Source organism: Leiobunum rupestre, chromosome 9, assembly GCF_980474605.1.
Source record: "Leiobunum rupestre chromosome 9, qqLeiRupe1.1.hap1, whole genome shotgun sequence".
Classification (NCBI taxonomy): Eukaryota; Metazoa; Arthropoda; class Arachnida; order Opiliones; family Sclerosomatidae; genus Leiobunum; species Leiobunum rupestre.
The window spans coordinates 17,844,569-17,860,756 of NC_143392.1; positions in this window are offsets into that span (position 1 = coordinate 17,844,569).

The window sequence follows — 16,188 nt, forward strand, 5'->3', positions numbered from 1 at the left end:
AAAGATAAGGAAGGCTAACTCGCCCATTGGGCTATGAAACTTTTTTTTCGGGTCGCGACGCTATCGCCCCCTAGAATTTGTACTGAGCACTATCGCCTTTTATTTGTTTTACGCGATGGCGGTTGTCACAGCTGATTTTGACAAGGACTTCAAAAAACTTGAATATCACGGAGGGAAAACTTGCTGTGACACAAAATGCAGCAATTCCCAAGGTAGAAAAAAGACAGGGGTTTCTTTTTTTGACTTTCCAACTGATGTTCAAAGGTGATTATAAATTAAAAATGGGTTTTTCGTTAACCCTTGGTGAATCACGTGTTTTTGTTTACAGATGTGAACAGTGGTTAAAAAACTCTGGAAGGGAGGATTTATTGGGAAAAGAGAAATATATTTGCGAAAAAAGGTGGAAACTTTGTTGTGACCACTTCACCCAATGTAATTTCAAAAATAACGGAAGGTAATAAAGTAAACATGGGTAATAACATAAATATTGCAGCTTATCACGACCCGTTAACTTTCGGGAGTGAGCATCTTGTTATTTTTCTACTTTTTTATAATTTGTCCCCTCAGTATAGCCATCTAGGGACCAACCATGTATATTTTTTGTTTCACTTCATTTCTCTGGCGTATTCTGGCAGCCCCGTAGCTTGTTTAGTTATTTACACACCCCGAAAGATAAGGGACCATCTAATCATCTAGTATAAAAAGCCAAGTCAGCTTTAATCAGACTGAGTTTTTTCTTCAGTTTTGTTTCAATCGTGTCTTCGAGGTTTTAGTGATCAGGATGTGGTATACAGCATCCGGTGACGCGGTTCGACGTGAAGGTTAAAGTGCACGGTATTTGTTTGGGTATTTCGCGTCGGATTCGTGGTAGTACGTGATAATTCTTGGTGAAGATAATTATGTGCGGTTCGTTCCTTGGTTTAAGGACGGTTACTTGAAGAACGATAAGTACTTTCAAACTATTATTTTTCCCATTCTTTGTTATTAATTCTAAAGTGTATTTTGTATAAATTTAACTTAAAGATTCGGCCAACCATAGCCAATCTACTTAATTATCCAACCCCCTGCTATATTCATTGTACACCCCAAAGAGCCCACCATAGCCTTTAAGTATTAATCATCTCAAAATAATTACCACTGTTTTAACCATATTTGAATCTATAGTTACTAAGTCCAATAATAAACCAGAGTTACTGTTTTGCATAACTTCGATTGATATCATTTACCTACTCTGTGACAATAATGACTCAAAGGATCCCGAACAATTAAATTCGATACATACGGCACGGGGAAATAAGTATTTAAATTTCCCTCGAGTTTAGTGCGCGGGTCATATTCTCAAGGTTACATTTGGAACCTTTTTGAATCTTCCCTCCTTACTGATCTCCACGACTCCCCTCAACCCCCCTGAAAGTTATAGTGTCGTAATAAGCTTAGTAAAATTTATGTTTCACATTTCAAGTTTGGAATGCTGTTCCAGAAAAATACCACCCGGTGGTCTCAATTAATATTCAAGTAATTTCTACTCAACATATAGGTAATGTCAAAGGTGCAGCATGAGTCTGAATTTGTGACTGAAGTTAAAAAGGCTGAATAATATTTTATAGGTCCCTCACTTAGTCGAACCCCCATTCTGGTTAGCCAAGAAGGATCTCCATCCACATCTAGTCATAATAAAGATGTCACGCATACACATGTACCTCCCGAATGCAAACTAACTCCGATTGTATCTGGTCCTGTACGCAACCTAACCCCGATTGTATCTGGTCCTGTACGCAACCTAACCCCGATTGTATCTGGTTCTGTACGCAACCTAACCCCGATTGTATCTGGTTCTGTACGCAACCTAACCCCGATTGTATCTGGTTCTGTACGCAACTTAACCCCGATTGTATCTGGTTCTGTACGCAACCTAACCCCGATTGTATCTGGTTCTGTACGCAACCTAACCCCGATTGTATCTGGTCCCTTGCGAAGTCTAACCCCGATTGCGAGTCAAGAACGAACAAGTTTTATGTCTCCATCACTATCTAATAAAAATACAAGAAAAGCTATGACTTTTGGTATATATTATATATATTATTTATAATTAACATGGTACATAAAACAAAAACTTAATTATCATTTTGGTAGATTCAGTTGTTAGTCTGACACCATTAGAAAAAGGTACACCTCATAGTAAAAACCAAAAAGAAGTGTCAAGGAAAAGGCCTCATGATTATGATCCAGAAGATCCATATCCCACAAAAAGACCTAGAACTTCACTTGCAACACCAAAGGTGAAGAAGGGATCTCAAACTGTGTTACAAATTATCAAAAAGGGCAAAGATTCACCTAAAAAGATGAAGCTAAAATCATTGTTACAAAAGCAATACCTTAGGAATTGGAGACTTTTAAAAAAAAAATTCCAGTTCTAAAGTATCTAAGTCACAAGTAGTCTTTGAAATGAGGAAACCTCTTCCAAAGTCGTCAGCTGACTTCTTTGAAATGCAATTAAAATCTGCATCAACAAACCCAAAAGGACGACGATGGTCAGCCAAAGAGAAGCAGCTGTGCCTTACTTTGCACTATCACGAACCAAAAGCTTACTGTCTTTTAAAAAAGATTTTTCTTTTGCCAAGCCAGGCGTCAATAAAGTCATGGTTAAAACAAATTCCTTGCAAGCCAGGCATTGTGAAGGAATTTTGGGATATCTTGGAAAAGAAAGTAAAGTGTATGACTGAAAGAGATAAACTTGCAATGTTAACTTTTGATGAAATGTCTCTCAAAGAAGGCCTAACGTACAACGAAGGTGAAGACTTGATTGAGGGATTTTGCGACTTGGGAAATTCCAAACGGAAATTGGACTTAGCAAACCATGCTACTGTTTTCCTTCTTTCTGGAATTGACTCGAATTGGAAGCAGCCAGTTTCCTATTTTTCAACTAAAGGGCCAATGAATAAAGACATTCTTCATGATATATTAATTGATATACTAACAAGGAGACTACCCGAGGTGGTTATCACCGATTTTGTTGAAACTCGGGGGTTATTTAGACCTTATGGTAGAATGAAAATTGCCAAAGGGAAAACTTGCAATGGGCTTTAGTTTTCCTATGGCAACCGAAATTGTTTTTGATCTCTCCATTTAAAAAAGCATGGGATTTTCTCGGTTACCCAAATTTTGTTAAAATTTAACCAAAATTGATCAATTTTACCCAAAATAGGTCAAATTCATCTTTTTGGGTAAGTTTTGAAAATTTAATTTATTCAAATTTTTCAAGTAATTAAGTACCCTGTGAAACCGAGAAAATCCCATGCTTTTTTAAATGGAGTTTTTTGGTTTTGAGAGATCAAAAATATTTTCGGTTGCCATGGGAAAACTAAAGCCTATTGCAACTTTTCCCTTTGGCAATTTTCATACTACCATAAGGCCTACCTAACCCCCGAGTTTCAACAAAATCGGTGATAACCACCTCGGGTAGTCTCCTTGTAAGCCGTTTGCTATCCATTGGGATAAAAGTCAAGGTAATTGTGTGTGACCAAGGATCAAATAACAGAAGCGTGTATAAGCGACTTAATGTCAATGAAGATACACCATTTATATTTATAGATGAGCATAAAATCTATTGTATGCACGCTCCGTCACATCTAATCAAGGGCATAAGAAATAACTTGAGAAATCATGATATCTTAATTAAAAAAGTCAAAGCTTCTTGGGCTCATTTAGAGAGGTTTTTTTTCTTGATTCTAGAGAACCTCTACGAATTGCTCCAAAGTTGACTCTAAAACATTTAAGTCTTACGCCTTTTACCAAAATGAAGGTGAAGTTAGCTACCCAACTGCTTAGCTACTCAGTTGCTAAGGTGTTAAATTTCTATGTAATTACTGACAAATTACCACTCGGAGCACAGGACACCTCAAATGTAGTTGCAGAATTTGATAAAATGTTTGACTGTCTTAACTCTAGTCGAAAGTACGATGAGAAGGAATATCGCTCAGCAATAAGCAAAAATTCAAAACATCTTGAATATCTTAAAGAGAAACTTGATTGGTTCAAAGACCTGAAATTTGACTGCGACAAACAACCTCCAGTCATTCAAGGTTGGAAAACATCTTTATCCTTTATAATTCAATTGACAGAAAACCTGCTTGAAGATGAATAATACCACTTCATGATTGTAACATTTGCCAAACTTCGATCATTAAAGACACAAAGCAAATGACTTACACAAGGGAAACTCTTACAGTTTTAAAGTCTTATCGTGCAGAAGAAAATAGCGACGTTGGAAGACTGACGTTAGTAACACAAGAATTCTATGAAACAGTGGAAAAAATGGAGAAGTTTTACAAAGATAATTTCAGTCAAATTATTTGCCAGGAAGGAATAGCTGTAAAACTTCTGACTGGCCTAAATGAAATCACTGTTCCAGAAATGTGTATAGAAACCAAGAAAAACTCATAAAGCTCTACCTTAGAATTAGAATACATCATGATGTACGATTGAAAAACAGATGGTTATTTGAGGAGAAAGAGAGGAAAAGGGAAGAAAATGAGAAAAAAAGGGAGAGGAACAACAGTCGGAGTGTAAAACGTCTTCAAAATCTAAAAGGGACTCAGGTGCTCGCCAACTTGCGAAACTTGCTCACGAATAGTTGGTGTTGATAAGCTTCAAGAATCTTGGAGTATTATACGATTAGTCATGGATGAAATTTCAAGGGGAAAGATATAATACATCTCCATTGATTTAAAGTGCCTTACTAGCCTAGTACACCAACAATGAGCAAAATTGTTAGATAGTGGGCTGTAAAATACCCAAGAAAAAATTATTTGCTAATTCTCGACGTTTACAACTACTCAGAGACTGCAATGAAAACAAAAGGGCCTTAAATGAAAAGATTTTGCAATTGTTTATTTTACTTTACTTTATACTATGGTACTTTACTGAGAATATTAAAACAAACTGTACCGTTCTTGTACCATAGCCGACTAAACGGCTATGCTTGTACATTCATAAAGTTATGGTGCTAGAAACAAAATTTTCTTTTTTAATATTATTTGCTAGTTTTTCTCTTTTCAATTATTTTTCTATACAAACTATATTTACCTAATTAAATAATTAATTAATTTCATATTTAATTTGTCATCCAACCTTTGAAAGCAGAGTTGCAGTCTAGCAGACTAATAGCGTTTTCCATTTGATTGCTCAAGATTCGCTTGGAATCTGTCTCGGACGTCATAGATCTCGCCGTAATCGATAGAGTAAAAAAGCAAATGGAACATTCCATGAACATATTCCCGTGCTTTGTTGTTTTTCGTCTGCTTGTAATTTGAATTTTCACGTCTTGGTCTGCCATTTTAAAAAAAAATCTAAAAGGAACACGCTAAAATTTGCTCCGATCTCGATCCGTTGATCTGTCGAAATCGGCAGATCGGTTTTGGGGGATCTCGGAGCACCCGAGAGCGTGAAATGGAACACGCGAAACTTGATCGGGGCCGATCCGAGCACGCTAATGGAACATAAAATGTTGATCAGAGCGATCTAGAGTGCTCGAGAGCAATCAAATGGAAAACGCTATAAATCTACCCAAATTTTTTAAAATCATACTTGAAACTAAAAAGCGCCATCTCGAATTTGTACTGAGCACTATCGCTTACAGTGCTGCCAAGCACCTTTCATAAAAATGGGCGAGTTAGCCTTCCTAATCTTTCTTCCATGGTATTACGTGTAGATAGTAGACGTAGCTCATAATTGGGTAATATATCTATAGTTAAGGGTATCATTTGTGAAGTGTGTATATTGCAATATATAGCAGAATTATAAATGGAACACGTTCACAATAAAAAATATTTCACGGTATACAATGGTTAATTTCAAAATATAATGAAAAATATACTTAACTTTGATATTAAAAACGACGAAGAAGGTTATTGTATTTAGATTTTATTTTTTTTTTTAAAGTCCCTTTTCTTGAATAAATGAAAATATTTCATATAAAATGTTACAGAAGAAGAGCAAAGAATGATTTACTAATTGATTTACTGCTAAAATGTCAACCTTTTTGGATTAATCTAGCGTTAGTTATCGCGTCAGGACATAGCAAGAAAAGGTTTCGAGTCTACTAAGAAGTTGGGAAATTATTTCTTAATTAAAACATTAACTCGGGATGCCAAACCCAAGAAATACAATCCGTTTAAAGATACCTCTCAATTAGATGATCTTCGCATTACCATCTCATTCTTCTGTAAGCCTCAAAATAGTAAACACTTGTTGCATACCGTACAGGTAAAAATTTTCCATTATTTCAACATTGAAAACGTGCGGAACTAAACTCTTTAATATCTTAGATAATTATATAAAAATTCCACAATGTTCAAGAAGAAAATTTGTAAATGGCTTCTCGACTTTGGATTACCAACTTTTTTAATTCCTCAATTTTTAATAACACAAAAATGTATATAACGAACCAAAGTTATTGAAGAGGGTAAAAAGTTTAAAGTGCATTTTCGTTAACGTGGGGAGATGAAAATCCATCGGAGTTTGTAACGAATATTTTTCAATATGTTACCCCTCTTTTAGATTTTGTTAGGGAAACAATTATTTTACGTCCCTCGGCATCCCCACATGGCCGCGTTGGATAGTTTGTAGGAATGGGAAGTAGTTAGCGAAAGGTCTTTAGAATCGATGGTGAATAGCATATAGTGTGCGTGCCACGTGTATTTATTATTGAACTCGAACCTTTGACAGATTTTCTCGACCAATGCTTACAATTATTGTAGTGCGCCTCGATATTATTGTTTGGTGTAATTGTCACCGAATGTGTGCGCGTCTTGTGATCTCAAGAAAGTGAAACACATGGGCGCTGGAAATAAAGCCCTACGTTGAAATTTGGTGATTGGTCAAATCATAGTGTCCCTCCACGTGACAGCCCGTCATAGTAATTCGATTGGGTAACGAAAAAACCAGGATGAATCCAAAAAGTCACGTGGTTTTTACAACAAAACTTGGAGACAAGAAGAGAAGAGGAACCGTATCTCCGAACCGAAAGTAAAGGACGATCTTAAAACACCGCTCCGGATGACCTTAATAAAAGGAACATAGTTTTCACACTGGTCGCAATCTATGAATGTATCCAGCCCATTGAGCAGTTATCGCCGGACCATGGTTTTCCTACCGATCACCACCACGACATCGTAGACGATAGTAGTAGCCTCATCGTATCTCCAACGTCTCAAGCCTTCAACTCGTCTCTTCAACTCTACGAACTCTCTCCTCGCATCTACCTTATTCATTTATTTTCAAGTCTCGAGACCAACGATAATCAAGAATAGTGATGAGTACTTTTTATATGGCGCAATTAGTGTATATAGTAGACCGCGTATTTTTAGTAGTCTGGAATTGGTCGAGTGCATGCTGCGTGTAGTTATTTTGGGGGTCATGTAAATTAATCTAGTAGTATTTTATTTGTTAGCGGTATTGTTTGATTTTTATTGAGTAGTTCGATTCGATATGTTTGTCTAATAGTAAATTTAGTAGTTGATCATTAAATCAGAATCTGGGTATGGCAAAAACTTGTCATTATTTAATAATTCATTAGCGTCCTTACTTACCATTTTAATCTAGTAGCATAGTAGTAGTATATGTCAACGCTAGGCACCTATAGGCCTATATTAGTAGTAAAAAAGAGTGACAAGTTCCGCCCCCTTTAGTTCGCGCCAAAATTTGCACTAGGGAATTGCGGGTATCCACATTCGATTTACACGTCATCACATACTAGTCGATAGATGGCGATAGCGGAGCTATAAAGGCGCGAAATTTCGAAACGTCGATTAAAGGGAGATCTCAAAATGCGCTTAGTATGAGAGATATAGCGGTCTGATAACTTCGTTCATTTACTTCTGATATAACTTATGCTGTTTTTTATAATACATGACTTTGTTTCTAAAGCAAAATTACATTTATATGACTATTTACCCCTCCCCTTCCATTATTTCAACAAGCACTATGTAAACAGTACCCTACAGGTCCTGGCTCTCGGAAATATTACTTCTTGGCGATTTCCTTGAAGGATGTTTTATTTACGCGCCTATTACCATTTAGCAATTTGTCTGGTTGAAGTTTGCGTTTTAGATTGCTCGGTGTTTGTTCTTCGCTCGAATACGTGTGTTTAAAAATTAATTTTGGAATTAAAATTAGTTCAGGGCAAAATTGGAGAGTTAGTGAGAGCAGCCGAAGAATATGCAAACGTCGACACACGTTGTGTATTAATTTGTGGAAGTATTTTTTTAGGAAAACATAATTACCTCTCCGAGGGGACAAAGTCCCCTAGGAGGGGTTATTTTTCTTCACATTGACCAAATTTAAGAACAAAAAGGTCATATTGACTCTCCTGCATAGATAAACGCCAAGAGCTGGACTCGAGCTCACCTCACTGAATTCGTATATGAGCTTACGGATGGTCTCGGGCTCACCTTAGTCTGACCAATTGGCCGGGTCTTGGGCTCGGGCTCACAATCTAAATTCATCCACTGGTGTGAGGTCTGGAGCTCAGTAGATTTTAAACCTACAAACCGTCTCGGGCTCTGACTCACTATAGGTATAAATATACGGGCAGGCTCGGGCACGCGCTCACTATATTTACAAATCGACGGGTGTTCTTGGGCTCGGGCTCGAAGTGTAATCTCGGGTTCAGGCTCACTATAGTAACTTACAAATAAAATGGTGGCCTCGGCTTGGTCTCACTTTGTTTTAAAACTACTAAAGGCTCAAGCTCAAGCTTGATGTTTCAAAATACTAGGACAAGCTCAAGCTCGGGATCACTTTATTGTAGCTCTGCTCAACATGATATAATTAAACCCTTTCGACAGCTCTGGTTTCCTAGAGTTGCTTAAGTTTCTCAACCCAATTTTTCGTCGCTAAAATTATTAATCAAATAACCCAATTAGTGTTTTCGAGCTCCTTTTCGGCATCACGGGCACACCTGTCGGACGCGGTCAGGAAGCTCTGAGCCCAGGAATCCAGACGGCGCTAGGCCACGTGAGCTTCTAACGCTTTTTTGCCAAAATAAATTTCGAACATGGGCTTAGGGATAAATAATATCTCGAATTGAAAGGAGATCGAACTCATCCTCTGATACGAAAACAGTATACAAATCGGTCTCGAGCTCAAGCACAATCGTAATCGTGAGTTGAGTTCGGGCTCACCTCAGATATCAAAACTACCAAAATCAGTCTCGAGCTCGGGCTCAAGTATTATGTTGGGCTCATGTACTATGTTGGGCTCAAAGTTGAGCTCTTCGTACGTTAATACGGGCTCGGGCTCTAGCTCCGAGTAATGTGATTCATGAAAAGGGTTCAAGCTCGGGTTCGAAGTAATTTGTATTTTAACAGGGGCTCAAGCTCGGGCTCACTCGTTACAGTTTGCGTTCCACAATACCTCAGCTCAGGCTCGGTTTTAACGTGAAAACTTATCAGTCCCGTCTCAGGTTCACAATATTTATTTAAAAAAAACCTGAACTCGGTCTTACGCAGTGTTTCCAGTTGGTGGGAAATTTCACATATTGTAAGAATTTTAGTTTTCATTTTGGCTCTGTGGGAAAAGGTATTTGTTTTTAAAAACGTTGATTTTGTGGGAATTGTCATGTCTGTGGGTTTCTTTAATTTAACTATCAATAGAAAGCCCTAAATTATCTAGAGCCGTGTATTTTCGTCATAAGTGGATCACTCTTTCTAACAAGACAAAACGCTATGCTACCTATGACTAAAGTCTTTGTCGGGGTCGGTCTGGTAGCCCTTTACAACCTCCCTGTGTATCACCTCAACTTCACTCTGAACTTATACTGCCGAATCTAACTTTTTTTACATATCTTATGGAACGTTTCACGTCTGAAACGTGTCTCGAGCGCCCGAGAGAGATAAATTTTGGGGATTGGCTCCTCGAATTTTCCCCCCAAAAAACCTATACCATATTTGTTCAAGGTCAGTTCCAGATTCAAGGGTAGAGTTTTGTTCAATAATTAAATGCCTATTTAGTTGCCGTCTTTTTTCTCTTTGGAGTTTGCTCTCTATACAAGCTCTGACGTCACGAAACCCAGACTAAGATCTACCCTACCGAGACCCGGAATTTGCCTACTTAGAGAGAATGATCCACTTATGATTTTCGTGAATCTTGGTTTTAATACATAATATAAAGGGGGTGCCTACTAATACTACAATCAATTAATGCATATGCCTAACAACCAAAATGTTTAAACATTGTAATTTCAAAAAGTTAATTTATCAAACAATTTGAAAATTAATGGCATGTTTTCCGCTGAGTTTTCGTTGGGGGCGGTACTAAATAGGGTTGTGGGAAGTTTACTACATAGCAATGGGTATTTCAACTTTCAAACATTGGCAACACTGATCTCACGCTGTTGACCTATGCTCTCCTGGAGGCTGATTTTCAAAAAGCGGGCCAAAATCAGGTCGGTGCTTAATTTCAAATAAACAATTCAAGGATTAATTACAAATTTACTATTATTCGTTAACTATTATTTCTTTGCTTGTGTTAGAAGTCAACGCAATATTATAGCTTCAGTGGCTCATCTGAAAATGTCATCCAGCGGCTTCTAGCCACGAACCTTGTGTTTTATTTGAGTTGTCCCAGATGCGTTCGTTTTTCAACGACTGCCCGTTTTTATTTTACAAATAAAATTAAACTGAGAGAGAGCAGAGATGCACAAAAACCATTATATCTATCTTTTTCGTATCTTTTTACTATACTATATTATCAATTTTTCCTCTCCGAAATTTCTATAAAATATCATTCAATTTTTAAATATAGATGGCGACAAAATCATTCACAATATTTCATTTATTTTTGTCCCTTTCAAATTTATTTAAGATATGGGAGTTTCAATTCATTTCAATTATTTTTTACCCTTGCCTGAAAAATATCAATAGAAATCTATAAAGATTTGGATAAGTATAATTTCAATTACTTTTAATCGTTATCGCTTCTGGACATAACGAGGGGCTGATCACTCCGGGTAATCGGTGTACAGAGCCGTACCTTTGACTGTACTAATGGGATTACGCGTTATCTTTGAAGTCCCTGCCGTTGGCAGTGCTAATCTAAGCGTCATCCGGCGTAATCGATGTACAGACTTTTTAAGAGTGGTTAACCCCTCGGGACATAACAAGAAAAGATTTCGAGTCTACTAAAAAGCTGTAAATGTATTCGCCCCCTTGACCAATAAACTTGAAATTGGGAAATTATTTCTTAATAAAAAACATTGTTCGCAATGTCAAAACTAAAAAATGCAACCCTTTTAAAGATACATCTGAACTTGATGATTTCCACAAGATCATCTCATTCTTCGAAACGAACCACAATCCCCGAAAAAAAGATGTTAGATACTTTGACAATAGTATCAGATAGAATTTGATTGATTTCAACGATCGGTTGCCCTTGGGGAAATGCATAAGAGTTTGTTCACGCGTAAATTGGGTGACGGAAAACAAAATTGGACAAATACGAAAAAAAATTTAAATGCGAATTGTTTTAGGTAAATGCGAATAAAATTTGAAAATGCGCATAATATGTAAATGGAAACAAAATTGGGTATATGCGAATTTCATTAACATATACCCAATTCTATTCGTATTTACCCAATTTTATTGGAAAATACCGAAAGGTTTTCGCATTTACTCAAACAAATTTACATTTATCCCATTTTGTTTCCATTTACCCAAAATTATTTGCATTTCCAAATTTTATAGGCATTTACCTAAACTTATTCGCATTTACCCAATTTTATTCATATTTACCCAATTTTATCTGAATAAACCGAAACAGTTTCGCATTTATCCATACCAGAAGAAAATAGGGGGAAGTACGCTTCTAGTCAGCTTTGGAAAGGCGTCACTTTTCACGAATTTTCGCGCCAAAACGGTTTGGCGGGAAATCGCGGATGAATACATCGTTTAAAAAGTCATTTTTCTTAAATTGAACAATTGTAACATATTGCCCTTCTCATTCTCTGCTATTTGAGCTAAGGCGTATTTGCTTTCGTCGATTATAGCCGTGTTGAATCAAAACAAAAGTAGGACTACTTTTTCAGTTTGGTTTATTATGCGTAAAAAGGCGTTTTCGTGGGTCACACGACGACTTCTACGGCTCAAAGCTACAGATACGTACTTCCCCTATTTTCTTCTGTCCATACTTATTCGCATTAATCCAATTTCGTCTCCATTTATCCAATTTAATTTCCATCTACCCAAGTTGGTTTTCATTTACCCAAATTTATTCGCATTTAACCAAAATTTAATTTTTCTAACCGAATTTACGTTAATTTACCCAAAATGACCTGAATTTCACCAAAAATAAAAAATAAAATCTTCATTTGAGAAAGATTTTGTCATAACAAAATGTTTAATTTTTTAAAATATTCCCTGTAATTATAAGATTATAGGATCTCCAAGGGCAGGAATTCATCGCGAAGCAGCAAAGGGTAGAACACCGGAGCGTCAGCCGCACCACAAGGGGCGAGGTGGAGAAGATCGAAGTGACCCCGGTGAATGCACAATGAAGGAATGGCCGCCTCCGCTTCCATCAGTATGACCGCCGTCGACCGTGGGACCCGGAGGATAACTCGTAGCGCGGCATTCTCACCGAGCAAAGTGCCAGTCGCCGAAGCTACAGAGGGCTTGTATAGTCCAGCCTGGATCAGATGAGTTGATTCAATGTGGGGATTCCATGAGAGTTTCACGTCAAAGATAGCCCCTAGGTAACGATAATTCGACACCCGAGTCGTAGAGAAGTATGTCCGAGGGTGAGCCAGAGATCGGCCGGAGTGCGTTGATCACGAGAGAAGACCACGTATTGACACCTCAGCAGTTGGAAGTTGAGGCCCCACGTGACGCCATAATCCGAAATTTGGTCGAGGGCTAACCGAGGGGGTAACCACTTCCTGTAGTAGGTGTACACTTCTATTTGTATTACGAATAAATACTACAAATTACTTTGTAATACAGCGTAGTATTGTAATATGGTGAATTATTGTGTAATACGATGAGTTACCGTGTAGTACCGTGTAATACTGTGTAATATCGCGTAATAGCAAGTAATATTGCGCGTAGTAAGTGTAGTACGTTGTCTATTAAGATGTAGTATTATATAGTACAGTGCATTATTGCATAATATTTTAAACTGATGTATTACCAAATGATTTTATGTAATATTGTAAATATAGGGCAAAATACTTTTCAAATTCGATTTAGGAAAGACAGAGGGAACATAGAAGGGAACGAGTGGAGCTCTGAGGCAAGGGCGAAGGTGGAATTCTAGGCGAAAGTGAAGAGGGAATGGTGCGGGGGGGACGACGACGTTTACTCGCATAGCCCGAGCGGGGAAATCACCGACGGTCGAGCCGATGGTATGACGTTGTTTATGCCTGGGTTTACGCGTACAACAAGTTCCGACAACAACTGAGACAACAACCCATCATCCCCCATTTTATAGAAAAATTAGAAATATGAATGGGTTAGTTCCCGACGGTAGTTCACTCCGACAGTTCGCTCGCGTTAATTCCTCGGTTAGCGCTTTTTCCGAGGCTTTTTCTCGTTGTTTTTCTTCAAAGAAACTGAGAGCGTAAGTCGAGCGAAGGAATCGTCCGATCGCAGCAATGTGTGCTGTAAACTCAGTAATTTATAATTAATGTTATTTCCTCGGGTTAATCCGAGGCTCGGGGTCGCTCTCGGGGTCCTTTTCAGGCGTCATTTGATATGTATTAGTTAATAGTTATCTCTATCTATCTATGCAAGTGCTGAGCCTCCGATTTTAATCAAAGTGGTATTTCTCTCCCCGATTGGGAATTTCGGCGTATAGGTTGCTATCATTGCTATTTTGATATTCGAATAAATGTTATTTTAAATAACGCTAGTGGTAAAATTTGGCTACTATTTTGGCTGTGCCATCTTGTTTTACAATAACATTATTTACTTCTGGTATTACCAAGAATGTAATTATTTATATTAGGAAGAATGATTATGTCGCTATAATCGGCTGGCACGTTGAACGCCTTACCTCCCATCGCGTGGGGTAGGGGGGGGGCAAAATAAACGACACCAGCGTTTGATTCCATCGCGTCGAGCACGGCCAACTTTGATCTCTTGCGCTACAGCGGCCAACCCATTCGTCTAATTTCCGTGAACAAAAATTCCCCCTATACACTGTACTGTAATAACCTGTAGGAGTTCAGCGCCACACTCGTTTTTATATTGGCTTCAATTCAAAAACTATTCTAAACATAATATTCCGCTAGGGGCGCTCAAACCATTCACATATCTTTTGCTCATATGTAATTAACATAAAAACTTCAACGAATTGGTTGGCCGCTGTAGCGCGAACAGCGCGTGATCAAAGTTGGCCGTGTGACGTAAATATTACCCACCAATGAAATACCAGGACTTTTGGATTTAATTTAAGCGGCGGAGCGTACTGGGGAGACCAACGGTTGGATTGATAGAAACGCTAAAAACGTCTCGACATAGACATTATCCCTATAGGTATTAATAAATACATTCTTGGCATTACTATGTAATACCATTAAAAACTTGTTGTACTGCGTAATACCGTTAAATTTCTTTCAGAAATTGTAGTATAGTGTAATACTGTGTAGCAACTGTAATACTGTGTAGTAGCTGTAATACTGTGTAGTAGCTGTAATACTGTGTAGTAGCTGTAATACCGCGTAGTACCGTGTAATTCCGCGTAGTAGCGTGTAATACAATGTGTAATATATGGCAGTACGGTGTAATAATTTATAATACAATCAATATTCTGTAATACGTGTAGTAAAAGTAATATTTCTGTAGTACCAAGTAATCTGTAGTCCGGTGTACACTAAAAAACCTAGTGGTTACCCCCTCGGGGCTAACTGCCTGGAACCGTAGAGGCACCGCAAAGCAGGGCCACAAATCCAAGCGGCAATGTCGTCCGCGTGTTCACCTTGGTCAACCCCTCATGACAGAGACATATAACCTCGTCGAGGGCATGAGTCCGGACCCTTAAAAGGGGTCGAGTTTTTAATTATGAAATTAGAACCATGTACAAACCCGGGGCCAGTGAGAGCATCGTAGAGTTCCCCCTCGGGTAAAAGGGCGTTGTACCTCGCGGGAAGACGCTCCAAAATCTTGATCGACCATGGACTAACAAAAGATTATATATTTTATCATGGGATAGCTTAAACTTTACTATGTTAACAAAACCGACTGAAAAATCTTGCTAACAAAGGTTTTAATAAATTTACTGAATTACAGAAACTCAACTAGAGTGGAAATACAAATTATTGTTTCATTAATTAATTACCGTTTTTGACGGCGTCCGATTCACTTCTGGTCTTTGTTCTCTCAAACGAGACGTTCTCGAACTTTCGTTCCCAACGGACTTTCTCACGCCCGGGCAATATAATGTTTACTTGTGGGGTAGAGTTCATTTTATATAAAAATAGGGGTGTTCCTTATTCTAATTAAAACAACGGATTCTCTAGTTTTCTAGAGTTACGTTTACAATGCTATTTAGATTTTTGCATACAAATGATTTTAGTTTATTGTGTATTATTCAGGGGCGTGCCAATCACGGGGGCAGCGGGGGCGACTTGTAGATACAGGGGATACAAAACCAACATAAGTGATTTCACCACGTTTAGAGATGCACTTACGAAAACACATGCACCTGGGGGCTCTGGGGTGGGAGAGCCGCCATATCTTGCCTTCCCCCACCCGAATGGAAGCGAGAAGCAAGCGCTGTTGCGGAAACCGTGTGCGGACGAAAACGCCAAAGAATCGCCGATTCCCGGCTTGCTAGGTTGCTGGTTGTCGAAGGCGCGTGAATTTTAAGGGCGAAATTATGGTAGAACTATAGAATAATAGGCCGAAACTATTCGCTTGCTTTGTGACGAAAAGAGTACACTTTTTACCTCAAACTACCAACTTCTTCCATACAATAACAGCCAAACTGAATTTTGAAGTTGCTCGCTATTTTCTAAAAATTACTCGAAAACTAGCGAATAGTTTTCGCCTATATGGCTAGCTTTCTACGGCCTTTCCCTTCCTGGTTTAATTGCGAGCGTTATAGCAGGATTCTCCCGTGGCGTTAGAAAACGGCATGATAGCGGCTGCGGGGCCTGTAGAGGCTACGGGAGTTTTACTCTAGCCTATACTAGGC